The 15,376-nt window shown below is 53.8% G+C and overlaps 1 protein-coding gene across 2 annotated transcripts in view; it reads right to left on the bottom strand.

The window, feature by feature from the left end:
* The window catches only part of DNAH1 (dynein axonemal heavy chain 1), a 75,224-nt gene extending 72,837 nt beyond the window's left edge, over positions 1 to 2,387 (bottom strand). For both annotated transcript variants that reach the window (XM_088798448.1, XM_088798447.1), the window contains exon 1: positions 2,308 to 2,387. The gene's annotated coding sequence lies outside the window, so the exon portion shown is untranslated. The remainder of the gene's footprint in view (positions 1 to 2,307) is intronic.
* Positions 2,388 to 15,376: the final 12,989 nt, after the last annotated feature.

The raw sequence follows: 15,376 nt of genomic DNA, 5'->3' as shown, positions 1-15,376 counted from the left end.
TTTCTAAGAAAGGGGTGGTAAGTTGGCGAGATCGCTTGAGGGACTGTGAAGGGGATAGGACCCGCTGGCAGGAGGCCCTAACTTGGAGCCTAAAGTCTGACTGGCTTCTAGCCAGTCAGGCGCGTCCCACCAGAACTCTGCTCCCTGAATTCACTCTCTGGTGGCCAGCTGCCTCCCCAGGACAGGTGCTGGAAACAATGCTAAGCTTGCTCCACTTGTCTGACAGTCACCAGCCGTTCTCAGAGCAGCCTGAAGGAGAGAGGACCCACTGGGGAATCAGCCCCATCACGGCAGCAAACCTATGGATGTCTGTCTGCCCTATCTTCGAACAAAATCGACAAACAGAACAGGCCTTGGAGAACAGGAGAGCATTCCATGACCTGGTTTCTCCAGCTCTCAAATGGGCTTGAATATGCTCAGCTGCTTCACTATTATGTTATAAGGATTGATGGAGATAACAAGAGCAGAAATGTCCAGGAAACCGCAGTGTCGCTGGGGGCAAAAGGAGTCTGTGATAGGGGAATCCACTGCACCTGTGAGCCATTTCCCTCTGAGCAGGGTGGCAGTGGGGGCATGCAGCCAGGCATGTCCCCAGAAGGAAAGCGTGAGAGTGAGCTGCTAACTCAGAGTCCTGTTTCCTGTCTGTCCCTCCGCCCTTCCCAAGGATCCACAGCTCCCTTCCAGTCCCACCCCAGCTCTGGGCATTTGTACACTGCCAGCGTGCAAGGACCTGTGACAGACAGACAGACAGAAAGACCTCTGCTTCCTGTCACAGCCCCACGGGAGATGGCAGCCTCTGCATGAGTATTCTCCCTTATTCGTGCGGCAGGTAAGGGAACTGGCAGGTAAGATGCCAGGGGTGGCCCAGTGTTGGGAATAGTGGATATTATTAAGGGGCTTAGATGTAGTTCACACATCATCTTGTTTAAACCGCTGAGGTGGGAACTGAGACTATCCTCATTTCTCAGAGGTGGGGAAAACAAGTCTCAGAGAGATTAAGTGACCTGTGCAAGGTCACACAGCCAGCAAGAGGCACAGTTGGAATTTGAACCCAAGTATTCTTTCTCCCCAGTCAGATCACCTGGAGCCCCATTGGCTTGAGCTAGACAAAGCTTCAGGTTGGGCTCACTGACATTTAACTCCATGAGACCCACCCACCCACCAGGCACTGAGTTGGACGGATACAGATGAACTAGGGTATTTGAAATGCACAGCAGGTACTACTACTATCACCAATGCACAAACAAGGAAACTAAAGTCTAAAGAAATCAAGAAACTTGCGAAGGAACCACAGCAAAGAAATGGCACAATCAGAGTGGAAACTGACCTCTGGCTGAGCCAAAGGTCCATGTCCCTAGTACCACAACAGTGGTTCTCAAACTATGTCCCAAGGAACCCTGAGGTTCTGCAAAGTGAGTACCTGTGGGGAGCACGGAGGGGCTAAGCAGGAAGGCTTCCAAGCCACCCACCCAATTCAACAAGGACAATACACCTTTATTTGTCTCACATACCAGGGTTCTGTGTGAGATCTCATTTGACAAATTGATCTGTGGCTTAAGGGATTTTGGAAGTCTCTGTCTTTGTGTCGCTACCTGGCAAACAACACTGTGGGTGCTAATAATCCCCACAAGCTTGGGGTTCTCGCCATCTTTTTGGAGCGCTCACCTGATGTGACACCTCTCTATGTTCCCACACGTCAGGTTCTTCCCTCCAGTTAACATCTCCCCTAGCTGGACATGAGGGCTGCAAATTCAGGAATTTTCAAGTAACATTGATCTCTAGAACCTTGGCACCTCGCACGGGACTGACACACGTTTCACACACACTCAGGTGCCTAGAAAGTGTTTGCCTAATAATTGTGTGAATGAATGAATGAATGAATGAGGTGAGTAAAGGGAGGCAAGTTGATCTCTGTAACAACTCATTGGCAGCAGTACTCTGCCAACTTATAGATGGGGACACTGAGGACTAAGGAATTAGACATGGTGGGGATCAGGAGAGGAACTGGGTGGCTCATGAGGCCCAGAATCTCGGCTCCTTCCCTGCCTGGGTCTTTCACGGTGGAGGGGGGGGGGGGGGGCGAAACACCTGTCTGGGAAATACAGGACTTAGTTGCGTGGTTGTTTAAAAATACGCACCACTCCTTTCCCACTGGCCAAGGCTCCGGGAACTGCGCGCAGACTCGTGGACAGGGATGTGGACCCTGGGCCGAGAGGGTATCCGCCTTCCTGTACACTCGCCCTCTGCTAACTTATCGAGGGCCCCTGCCCATGCTCGCCCCGCGGTGCCTCCGCCCCGCCGACCTACCCGCTCCACCGCGCAGCGTTGGGTCTGGCGTCCCGTCTCCAGGGAAGGAGGCTCGGCCGTTGCTAAGGGGTGGGACCATCCGGCACCGTGGGGCCGGAGCTTCCGTCGGAACCTACCCAACATCTGCACCGGCCTCCCTCACAAACTCTGGAATTTGGTTCCTCCCGCCTCGGACTCGCTGCTTTCCCCTCCCCGGCCTGGGCCACCTGGGGGTTGCGGGAAAGTGTCAGCCCTCTAGGCTCTCAAATCCAGGCTCCATTATCCATCTCCCCTCCCAGGCTCTTGTAGAGTAAGAGACAAAGCAGTCAAATTCAGTGCGAGAACTTTGACTCCTGGGTTTTTTTGTGTGTGTCTTTTTTTTTAAGCTAAGTAAATTGGGGAGAATAATTGGAGAAATCTACGAATTGGAAGTTGGTATTTTAAGCCACAGCTGCGAGAGCCATGGTCAGGTGACTGCTGAAAGTGTCGCTTCTGGTTTTCCGAGCATCAGCTTAACAGCCACTCCCCCCTATCAGGGTGGGCAGTGGGTGCACCTCCATCCCCTACCTGGTCTCAGGCGCCCATTGCTCCAATGACCTGGCATGCGTACAGGCTTTGATTCTCCTGCCTGCCCTAGATATTGATTATGTTTAATTTTCTTGTCCTTGTCTTAGCTGATGTGGACCAAACAATTTCAGGACAAATGTCAGGATGTCTGCTGCTGCGACTTCCTTTCAAATGGTGCAGCACAATTGATGTATAGATAGGAGATAAAGCAAAAGTACTCCAATGCAAACAATTGGGGAATCTGAAGGTTTATAGATGTCCACTCTACCAGTCTTTCAATTTTTCTGTAAATAGGTGGGTTACAAACCAAAAGAAAATTTAAAAATTATCCCCCACCCCAACATGAGAACACCTGCCCAGAGCCTTTTCAGAATTGGCCCCATTTCATAGGAGGGGAAACTGAGGTTTGGTAAGACAGGTTAGTATTGAAAGAGATAATAGGACCTCATGCTCATTACATAAATGTCTGATTTTATTTGACGTTGGTACCAGGCCTCTGCTGGGCACTAAGTGTCCAGATTTGAACTGGACCCCATCCCTACCATAAAATGTCTCTGAGAGCCAGAGAGTCCAGGCCACGAGGAACCCAGAGACAGGGTAGAAGCTGTGACTAGAGAGTGACATTTGGCTTTTGCACAGGCTTCTGCGTCCTCTGTCCAGAACATCTCTCTCCACCAATTCCTACTCCTGGCCAACTCCTATTCATCCTTCAAGACCCAGTGCTGATGAAACCTTTCCTGAGCCCCAGCCATGGTTTTATTTGCTTTTCTTGTTGGCATTCATGCAGTAGGTAGTCAGTGATCATTGCGGAAAAGAGGAAGGAGTATGAGGGGGATTGGAGGCAAGGGTGGCCAAAGCTCTTCAAGGGGACAGAGACCCCCCAAAGCCCTGTTTTGGGCAGCCTGGCTCCTCTGTGGATCTGGGAATAGGATGTATACCCCACTCGGCCTGTGGAGAGGGACCTGCCACCCTGTTTTTGCCTGGCACTTCCCACACTAGGTACAGCTGTCCAAAAGGCTGCAGAACCCATCTGGTTGCCAGGGCAACATCAGCCCATGGTGGGACGTCAGGGATGACAGGGGCAGAGCACTAATCCTGAAAAGTTGCCAAGCAACACAGTGGACTGGTGACATCACAGGTGCAATAGCTGCTGGATAGACGGACAGGTCACTGTAGAGAGGGTCCACTCTCAGGTGGTCCAGCTCACAGAGTCACTTACCCTCTACTATGCAATGGTGACTGCTGTGTCCCTCAACTGGAGGGTAAGCTTGAGCAGTGGAGATGGGTGGGGTGGGGTGGGGGAACGTTGCTTTTCCTAGTAGCTCTGGCAGCTCCACCTTACCTTTCTGTAGGTGTGGGCAGTAGATGTGACTGTTTCCCTCCCTCCCTGGCAGGAGACTGTGGGTCAGTCCATACTCTCCTGGGTCTCAGATACCCACCTTCTAATGCCCCCATCTTCTCCAAGGCATTGGATCTGGCTTTGATGCCCCTGCCCTGTCCTGGAGGCCATCATATCTACCTGTTCCCTGGGAGAGGAACAAGAGGCTAAGCCATGAGCCCACCCTGGGCTCCTGCCCCTCCTTTGGTGGGAGGGCAGTGTTTTGGCCCATATGGGCTAGAAAGGAGGTCAGATTTGCTCTTGTTGAAATAAGAGGAGACCGGGTTTCTGCCAGAGTTTGTGGGGGGAGGGGACAGTTCTCTGCCCATCTCTGGTGGCCTGGATGCTCAGGACTTGGGAAGACAGGCTGATTAGGGTGCCCTGGCTCAGCCCTATGCCTTTCAGGCGAAGGGTGTGAGGGCATGGCAGATCTGTGCTCTCCCTTCCTGTGACATCTTGCTGGCAGCGCTGGGTCAGGAGCACTGCTCCACTGACTGCAGAGATGAAAACCCCGTGTGAATGGTGGCAGAACAGACCATTCATGTAGCCGGTCAGCTGGAACAGAGAGCAAAACAGAGAGCGACAGGCATCTAGACATGTGGCTGGAGCTACCCACTCCCCACCTGCCCCCAGCTGGCCTCTTGGGCCCCCAGGATCTCCCTTTGGCTGGCTAAACCAGGGCCTCTGAGCTGCTGCCAAGAGAAACTAAGTCAGGCATGGGGGACTGGGAGAGATCCGAGATTTACCCTCTCCCCAGGCCTCCCCTGACCCTGCCTCCTCTGCCATTGGCCAGCTGGCCTCAGCAGCTCTGACCAGAATTTTCTTTGATGAATAAAAATGGAGACAAATTCTCCTTTGATTCACATGGGCAGCCTGACAGACAAGGCCATGAAAGCCCAGATCACAAGGAGGAGTGGAAAGGAATTCCTGGAGGAGCTGAAGGATGGAGGATCACTGGCCCATGAATACTCAAGCCTCATCCCAGCCCCCAGTCCCGCCCCCCAAGCCCATTCCCACCCCTACTCATGTGGAGCTTCCCAGCTGTAATCTCCTCCCTCTTTGGGCTTTTCTACAACTTTCCGTCATATCTCACTATACCTCCTCAGGAAGTCCTCCCTGATTGCCTCAGCTGGCAGAACACACACACACTCTCCTCAGGGGTCCAAGAGGACCATGGTCAGTACAACTGGTAGGCAACTACTGTGTCCCCCAACTGGAGGGTGGGCTTGAGCCGCAGGACCAGGGGGAGCTGCTTTTCCCAGCAGCCCTGTGAGTCCATCATTCCTAGAGAGACCTTTAGGAAATGACTAGGAGACAGAGTAACCCACATGGCGGCCACCATCCTGAAGATGACCCCACCTTAATTCCCTCTGCCCCAGCGTACCTCCCTCTGATCTGCAATTCCAGACCATGCCAGGGGACAGGGTCCAGGATGCTGAGGCTCTGCTCTCCAGAAGCAGCTGCCAGAAGGGGATCTGCACCAGCCCCTACCTGCCTGGGCCAAAGTTCCAGGTGACAGGCCACCAGACAGTGATGTCTTCCACATTTCCATGTGGCCCCAAGGAGCTGCACAGAGAACTGTTCATCATAATTAAGCTCTAAATGCCCCAAGGAGCTTGGTGAGCATCGGCTGAGGGATCTCTTGGCAGAATGGGGAGCCTTGTCATCACAGTCCTTCGATCTGCAAAGTATCTGCACCCCAGCTCTCCAGAGAGCCTGAACTTACTGAGTCTGGGGACCAAAGTGCCATTCTGACTTTATGCCCACCTCTAGAAAGGTTTGTGAACAGGGCAGGCATGGGTCCTGCCGCCGACTCACTGGGCAAGACTCTTCCCTTGCGAGGCCTCAGTCTTTCCATCTGCACAGTGGTGAATACAAACCTTGCCCAGTGCTGTGCTGAGTGGCCCAAGGATACCAGAACTCTTACCCTGCCCCCAAATGCCTCCATTCCTGGCAAAAGCTTTGCCCTCTGTGATGGAGTGTGAAAGAGCCTCCAGGTAGGTCATAATGGATTGTTTTTTCAGGAAAGGGAATTCCTCATTATCAGTGGTGGGGCAGCCAATGGCCTGCCGATGATGGCCTGGGGGTATTCAAATAGATGGGGCGGCAGCCGGAGCTTCCAGGCTCCTTGGCAATCTGCTCCCACAATCCAGGTTGGCAAACTGAGGTGGCAAGAAGGGTGGGACCTCACCAAGGTCACAGCAGAGTAGTATGGGAACCGGGGGCTGTCCTGCAGGGTTTAGAGAGCAGCTAGAATATGGGCCACAAGACAAAAGACCAGTTGCCATGGGAATCCTCTTCTCGCTCCAGGAGAGGGGGGCATCTGCCAGGGCCTCCCCCTACTCCTGCCCCCTTGTCTCCCTTCTCCATCTGGTGGTGGTGGTGGTTGGGGGATATCAGAGAGCCAGACACTGATGGTTCCTAGAATCTCAGTTTGTGTACCTCAACCAGACTGTCAGATCACCAGAGACCCAATGGCCCACCCCCCAGGCCACTCTCACAGCATTCTCTTTCCCTATGTGTGGGGGAGTGATCCCTGCCCCAGTTTCCTCCTCATTCCCTAATATTCCTGACAGGCCATTCAAGAATCTGGCACTGATGTGTCCCCTGTATAGTTCCCTTGTACCCAGAAGGGTCTCTGGGAAACGTTATCTCTACCTCTAAGCAGTGACTCTTAAGTGTACAGGAGGGGATCAGGCCTCTAAATGGTCTAACAGAAGTGGCCCTGAGGGTGTGACCTAAGACAGCCCCTTGCCTCTTCTCTTCACAACCAAGATGCCCTCCTCTGGGGACATCCCAGCCTCAAATCTTCTTCCAAGCAAAGGGAAACTTACTCTTGGAGGCCTTGAGGGTAGGAATGGCTGCTCCCATTTTACAGGTCAGGAGACTGAGGCCCTGAAGTAGTGGCCTTGTCAAAGACCCACACACTGCTAGCCAGGCAGAGCTGGCTTGGCAGCTGGACCCTCTCTTCTTGCCGGGAGCCTCCCAGCCACTGCTTCTGGTCCCACAGTCCCTCTTGGCTGGTCCTCCGAGCAGGCAGCTGGGCCTGGGGATGGGCAGGGAGTGCCTTGGGGAGGGTGCCCGGGCAGCAGAGCTTGTATGGTGGGGGGGGAGGCAGCAGGTGCAGGATAATGGGGCCACCAGGGGAGGCCCAGGGAGCAGGTGCTGCCATGGAGGGGGTAAGGTTTTCATTGTACATTCAGCTCTGGTGGCCCCAGAGCAGGAGGGGGATCCCTGTGAACCCCTGGGCCACCCTGGCTCATGCTCAGAGGTCGTCCAGATGCCTGGGCTCAGGCACACAGCCAAGCCCCTCCTCTGGGTCCCAGCAACCGCCTGGTCGTCATGACAACCAGCACTTTCATCCCTGTTTCTTTGTGTGGTCACGGTCCAGTTTTTGTGAACAAGCCATAATTAGGGGTATGGAGAAGGGGCCTCGCCTTGGGACAGACATTCAGCTGGGGTGGGGTTGTGAACCATGGCAGAGGGGGTTGGAGGGCAGGTGAAAGAAAACCGGGGACCAAACTGCTGGGCTTTGCTGGCCATTGACCCCTGCAGCCTCGCCTAGTGGCTGACCACACCCTTAGAATTGGGTCTGCGGCCCTCCCGTTCCCTTTCTGAACCTCATTTTCCCTTCAGCAAATGGACCTATGAACAACCCCTTCTCCTCTGGTGCACTGTGTTTCTGGGAGGCAAAAAATCAGAGCTTGATGCCTCCCCTGTACAACTGGGGAAACCGAGGCATGGAACAACCCTAGTCCATGACCTGGATCACACCACAGTAAGCAAGTGGCAAAACCAGGCCTACTGAGGACCAGGATCTAAAGGCATCGGACCCCCAAACCAAACACAAGCCCCAAATTGAGCTCCAAGGTTACGCTTCCTCTGGTATCCCCACTGGGAAGAGCCTAGCCACCAGGATTTGACAGGGGTGGGAGCAGGCTGTGGTGGCCCAGGCCCTACCAGCTATGTGACTTTGAGCAAGTCCCTTCTCCTTCCTCTTGGAGCCCCAGTCTATAAAAACAACGGGGATTCTATAGTAACAGTGAACCCTCCCTCTCGCAGCCAAGGTGAAAATGAAGCAAGGTGTATTCTGTACAAAGCTGGCTCCTGCAGACCCCCACAAACACCACACATCCTCTGTTCCCCCAGCATTACTTCTGGCCCACCCAGAGCACTTGGCATTCCCCCATGGCCACCCCGCTTCACTGCTCTGGGTCTTTATACTTGCTGTTCCCTCCCATGGGGTTCTCTCTTCCTTCAGACAGGAATTCAGAGGTTCTAGGTTACCAGGAATTAGAGAGCATGATTGCTGCTGTCGTAATCTAAGAGAATCCTCTTGAGACAAGCTCTGATTTTCAACAGGGAACCCCCTCTGAGTAGCAGCAGAGCACCGCGGAAGCGGCTGGTTTTGCTGCTGTGGACGCAGCTCCTGGGATGGGATAGCAAAGAAGGAAGGTAGCAGGATGGCTTTAAGGGGCTAGGCTTCAGCACCATTTTTCTTCCCTCCTGGGGTGGCTCTTCTTATCTTTGAGGGGACCAGGGGCACCTAACAATGTTTGGAGTGAGCTTCTGCAGGGACTCAGGGTTCTGCAGGCCCCTCAGGCTCAGGAAAGATCCCTACCACCAGAGCAGCCCATAGACATGAAGGGGTCTGGTGATATATATACCCCAGATACGGCTCCAGGCAGACACCTCAGTTAGGGTGGGTCTGCACCCACACTTCTCAGCCACCACTGGTTCCCCTGAATGAGAGACTTGAGGAACAGGGGGCCGCATGGGAGGGGCTGGGACTGCTTCTGCCACTGGAATGAATACTAAGCAGAGAATCTATTCAAACAAGCAGGACAGGCCCCACATCTCAACATGGCTCAGCATCTCAAGAAAATGTCACTTCCTCTTCCCCACGAACATCTTCCTCTGGGATTAGCTCTGCATCTGTGCTGGATGTGAGGGGGCAGCAACGGTATCTGGTACTTGAGGCCAACAGGTGGGTGCCAGGGCTTGTGCTGAGGCTGCACCATTGGGCCGCCCACACCAGGAAGAGGACAGCATCCACCTCTGTCGTTATTCATTGTTGTTAGGGTTCATAACCCATTACTGAGGAATTAGCCTGTGTCATGTCATTTAATCCTCGCACCAGCCCTGGTGGTGGCTATTTCTGTTTCCCGTTTTATAGGTGGAAACATCGAAGTTCAAAGAGGTTAAGCTGTCTAGGGAAAGGGGATTGGCAGACCCACCTGAGGGGTGGGGAGGGATAGGAGGCAGAGCTGAAGCCACTGTTAAGTAGGAGATAGTACAAGGCCAATTTGGCCTCAGGGGAAAGCACTTTTTATAATGGCCTGAGCCAAGGCTGCCCAGGTGGCAGGGAGGGCCCCGTCATGAGAGGCATGCAAGGATGAACTGGATGGAGTACCTGTCATTCAGGCATCAGAATGGAAACAGAGTACCTGTCCAGAGCATGTAAGACCCTAAGGTGTCAATCCTGGCCCCACCCCAGCCCAGGATGGGGCAGAGAAGGCAGGATCACCCAGGGGCTGAAGGACAGAGCGGGACACTGCCCATAACTATCCCCAGGAGTGGCTTCCACTCTGAGATGTCTTTCTTAGTGAGAAATCTGAGAGGACAAGGGACAGATCACAGGAGCAACACAAGGCTAGGAGGTAAGTACCCCAAATTTTGCATTCTAGACACTTCATTGCCCTCACCCTAGTCCCAGCGCTGTGAGGATGTTTCCGAGCCCAACCCCACTCCCAAGGCCCCTCCCTAGGAGTTGACATCAGCTCTACTCCTAAATATCCCTCACACACAGCCATTCCTCTCCAGATCCATAGCTGCAGCCCTGGCCTCCTAACTGCCCGTTACCAGTCCTTTTTCTACCCAGCAGCCCTGCTTAGACTCTTTCATGGCCCCCTCACTCCTGCCTGATCTGGCCCCTCCTTCTCCCGACTTGGCACTTCATGTGTCTGTCCTCTGGCCAGAAGGAGGCCCATTTAGTTCCTGTACACATCAAGTGCCTGCCCCCTCCTCACCTGGATCATATCCACTGAAGCTCAGACATCTTTCCTCCCAGGACTGGGTTAAGCACCCCTATATTCCCACAGCCATGACGAAATTGTGTGGCCAGGGCCATTAGTGTGTCTGCATCCACAGAGAGACCAAGGTGCCATAGGGCAGGCTCCAATCTGTCTCTCCCAGCCCTGTGTCCCCAGCCCTGGCCCTGCTGCCTGGCACAGAGGAGATGCTCCTAGAGCCACACCAAATGGATGAATGAATGGGAGTGTGACAAGGCTGGGAGGGCTGTCCCACACAGGCAGGTCGTCAGAGTCAGCGGGGTGTAGAAGCTGAGGCAGGAAGTGGCTTTGGGAAGATGTCTGGGGTAGGAGACTGATTGGACCAGAAGGTCCTCTGCAGAGACGTGTGAGGTCTCACCCACTGCCTCTAAGTCACATATTTTCTTTCAGCAAAGCCCTTTTATATTCTTCCTGGGGACTGCAATGGGATGTGGGGGAATCCTAAGTCCCAGCCATGGTGTGCCCACCCAGGTCAGCCAGCGAGGAAAGATGCCTGTTGGTGGCTTTCTACAACCCCCCACCCTCACCCTCAACACCCTTGCAGAGAGGGAACAAGTTCGAGAGTGCAGTAGGTTTCCCTGGGCCCGACTGGCCTTGAACTTCCAGCTACTGTTCTCTGTGGGTGGTCCCCGGCCTGCTTGGCTGCTACACACTGGTCCCAGCTCAGTGGCGGCCTCTCAAAATCCCTGGCGGGCTTCCAGGCCTCAGAGGAAGCCCCTGCCTTTGCCACTACCATCCATTACTGTTGCCACCGCTACTGCTTCTGTGAAAATGCAATTACAGCAAACAGCCACATCTCACTTGAGCCTCACAATCCACACCTGCAACTAATTAACTTAATTAGGCCTTAATGAGCTACGCTGGTTGGAAGGCCTATTTTTACTTAATTATCCCCTAATATGCTTGCATGGAAAAGCCTGGGTCCTGGAGGATGGCTTTAGCGGTGGCAGTGGTAGCCGCCTCCTCTTCTTGCGGAAAGGATGCCCAGGAGTGATGCCTGTCTGCTGCCATGAATAGGCCCCAAAGCGCTGAGAGTCTGCGAGTTGGGGGCGAGGCAGGGGCCATGGGCCATAGCTATGGGAACAGCATTCGGCCCCCACCCCCCAGGCCTCATCATTCTGGCTGCCCTGCCTCATCTGGGGCTGAAGCCACACTGGGCTCTGCTGAGGGTGTGGCAGGCCTGACCTGGCTGGCCTTTGCATTCACAGACCTCCCACAGGGGAAGAGAGGGGCTCAGAGAGTTACTCCTCCAGCTGCCTCTAATGGGGAGCCAAGGTTCAGAGAAGTGAGGGACTCACCTGAGGACACACAGCTAACTTGTGGTGATGGAGGTCCCCAGGCCCTCTGAAGGAGACTTTTAAGCCATGACAGGGTTCTGTCAGGGTGGGGTCCAGCTCCTCCCACACGGGGCCAGGTTAGGGTGGCAGAGGATCACCTAGACAGCTGGCCTCCAGGATTTCCCTGGCAACACCTTCCACCCCTAGTTGTGCTTTTCTAGCTTTAGGGTGGGGTGAGGGGGTCATGGCTCACTGGGCAGATATGAGGGAGGCATTGAGAGCAGGGTCCTTCCCAACTGGCCCCTGCCTTGGCCCTGAGGGGCCTCCAGATGACCGGCTCATTTGAATCTCTGGGTCCTGGGGCTGTGGGGACTGGCTCTTTTGTGTATGCTGAGGATGGATCAACTCTCTTTCTCCTTGGAGCAGTCCTCTCTCTGGAACTCCAGACTTAAATCTGACAACTGTTTCCTTGGTTCCTCCAGCCTTAGCTGGCCCTCAATTTCCCTCTCACTGGCCAGCTCACCCAGCATTCCCCTCTTTTGAAACTGGCTACAGTATTTGCTCAAGCCAGGCACTAAACAGCTGCCCTTGACAACCCTCCCTCACATCCCCACAGCCAACTGTCAGGAGTCCTGATGGTCCTGCTTCCAAACAACATCCTCAGATGCCAACTTCCCACCACCTTCCAGCAAGCACCCCAGACCTGGCCACCACCATCTCCCATCTGGACAGCCCTGCTCTGTCTTCCAGCCTCCGTGATGCGGTCTCCACACAGCTGCCACAGTGATTTTTAATAATCGCTCCCAGTTCAAAACCCACCAATGACTTCCTGTTTCACACAGGCCCAACCTATTACGCCTGCCTCTCTGGTTTCATCACCTTTCTCCTCGCCTCCTTGCCCCAGGCATGTGGGCTGCCACTCAGTGTCTATAAGGCCTCAGGGATTTTGCACTTGCTGTTCCTTCTACCTAGAATGCTCTTTGGCCTGCTTGGGCTTGAGGCATCTCCTTTCAGGGTCAGCACTGCCATGAATGGCTCCACCACCTTCCTTTCCCCGAGCCTCAGTTTCCCCACTAGTCCAGAGAGGAAAAGAGTAGTCATCCCAAACCTTCCAGCCAGTGGCTCCTGTGAGGGGCAAGGCCCTGAGGAGAGAAGAGGCAGCCTGCTAATGGTGACATCAGGCAGAGAACTTGCGGGGAGAAGGGCTTAGAGCTCTCAGGCCCCAATCTCAGTCATCTCAGCCAAGCCAGGGCCCCTGCCCTGCACTGGGGTTGTGGGAGGTGGTAATGCCCTTATGTGATGGGAGAGGCTCGGTCAGAGACTACGTCAGTCCTGGAAAGTGCCTTCCTGTCCCCCACTGACTCGCTTTCCTAGGCTGGCTGTCAGCTGCCAGCAGTCACCCCACACACATACACACATTGGCCACTCCTGCCTCCCTCCCAAGCAGAGGCAGCTGCTGCAGCCTCCATGCTGGAAACAAAATTGAATGAGCATGTTCACAATGTTGCCTCCTGCTGATGGCTCCTAATTGCATGTTGAAGCCATGCAATGGAGCCCAAGTTACACTAATTATGTCATTACCCTAATTAAGTAAATACTGTATGTGCTAATTGGCTGAAATCTCTTCAGGGGGATGGGCAGGGGGAGAGGAGGTGGTGTCCCCTGAGCTATCGCATTGATGGGCTGGGGGTAACATGCAGGGAGGCAGGATGAGGGAAGACTTCTCCCTCAGTTCAGCAGGTGGAAACCTAAATGGGGTTCAGGGAGAACGCTCGGCCACCGCCCTGAACAGGCTTGCCCCCGTGATCCAGGGAAGGAAACAGAAGGTGCTAAAGGTGATCAGAGACCCAACTTGGAGGCCTGCCTTTGGTTTTGAACAAACCTTTTCCTTCTCTCAAGTGGTTCCCCTTGCCCATCCCCCACCACAGCCAGTCCAGAGCCTGTGGACTCTCAGACATACTGGCCACAAGGGCAGCAGAGGGACTCAGTGTCCCAGCAGGTCTAACCAAACCACTGTCAATTCATATGCAGGACATCAGTTACATGCCTGGCCTCGGGCAGTAGGAGGGAGAAAGGCTGATGACCAAGCAAAGCCCTAAGCCCTGGGGACAGCATCAGTGTGAACCAGCAAAGGAACAAAAAGGGCTGGCATTCCCTAGAAACCATGGGATAATCCCAATAGGTGGTTCATCTGAGGAAGTGTGGAGGGCTTCCTGGAAGAGGAGGATTTCACATACAAGGGAAAGAGGAAATCAGGGCTTTAGAGCTCAGATAACCTTTCAAGGTGTGACTTTTTCTTTTTTCTTTTTTTAAGATTTTATTGAGGAAGGGGAACAGGACTTTATTGGGGAACAGTGTGTACTTCCAGGATTTTTTTCCAAGTCAAGTTGTTGTCCTTTCAATATTAGTTGTGGAGGGTGCTGTTCAGCTTCAAGTTGTTGTCCTTTCAGTCTTAGTTGTGAAGGGCTCAGCTCAGCTCCAGGTCCAGTTGTCATTGCTAGTTGCAGGGAGCGCAGCCCACCATCCCTTGCGGGACTCGAGGAGTTGAGCCGGCAACCTTGTGGTTGAGAGCCCCCTGGCCCATGTGGTAATCGAACCGGCAGCCTTCGGAGTTAGGAGCACAGAGCTCCAACCGCCTGAGCCACCAGGCCGGCCCCCAAGGAGTGATTTTTAAATGCCAAACTTCTTACCCATAACCTTCAAGTGGGGGTTAGGTGGGGTAAGAGAGCAGCCATCTGAAGGATGGCCTCCAGATAGGGATCTAACCCATTTGGGGGGACTAGGGGACACAGAGGAATGCCAGTTCTGTGTCAGGGACCATAGTGTAAGCCCCTGTATGACCAGAGCCTCTATCTTGCCCTCTCTGAGCTGATCAGCATGGACCAGCTGTCAAGCAGGGGCCCCATCCCTGCCCTGACCCTCATGGGGCTGAGGGGAGGGTGCATTCCAAAGGCAAGAAGTTGAATCCTTGGCACTGCGGTGGGGACCTCCACAACTGGGTCTTCTCAAGCCCAGTCTCCTGTGTGTGCCCAAGGGCCACAACGTGGGCGTCCCTGCTTTCCCACTTCCACCCCACCCATCTGTTACCATCTCTGCAGACATATGCGGCAGCTCCACACCCAGCAAACATCACCTGCTCACTTTGGGGGCAACTGCTCCCTGCCTCCCAGGCTAAAGGAGAGAAAAAAACAAGAGGGACATGGCGCCTAGCCCTAAACCAGCCCAACTCCCAAGGTGGCCTTGGCGAAGCCCCTCCAGCCCCCAGGCCTCAGGCTCCCATAGATCATGTCCATTCATTAGTTGCTTGTCTCAGGCTTTCATTCATTCCACACAACTTGGTCTGGTCTGGGCTCCCTAGGCTGGCTCCAGGAGACAGAAACAGATAAGAAACTGTCTTTTCAGCTGTGACGTCTGCAACTTACTTTCAAATGGTGCAGAAAAAAAATTATGTATGAACACACACACACACACACACACACACACACACACACACACAGCAAATATATATACAGAGATAAAGCAAGGCAAAATACAATAATTGAATATGGCTAAATGGTATATGGGTGTCATACTATTCGTATTCTGAAAACTTTCCTGTAAGTTTTAAATTATTTCTAAATAAAAAGTAGGAGGAAGAAAGTAAAGGGGGGGGGGAGGGAGGAGGGAGGGAAGGAGGGAGGGAAGGAAGGAAGGAAGGAAGGAAGGAAGGAAGGAAGGAAGGAAGGAAGGGTCCTTTCCTTTCATGGGTTCCAGGATACAAGAGGAAGCAGCTGGCCCAGTGACAGCTGGGTTGATGT

Source organism: Rhinolophus sinicus, chromosome 5 (assembly GCF_057876585.1).
Source record: "Rhinolophus sinicus isolate RSI-liver-muscle chromosome 5, RSI-T2T, whole genome shotgun sequence".
Taxonomy (NCBI): domain Eukaryota; kingdom Metazoa; phylum Chordata; class Mammalia; order Chiroptera; family Rhinolophidae; genus Rhinolophus; species Rhinolophus sinicus.
This window is presented reverse-complemented; position numbering and strand designations above follow the sequence as displayed.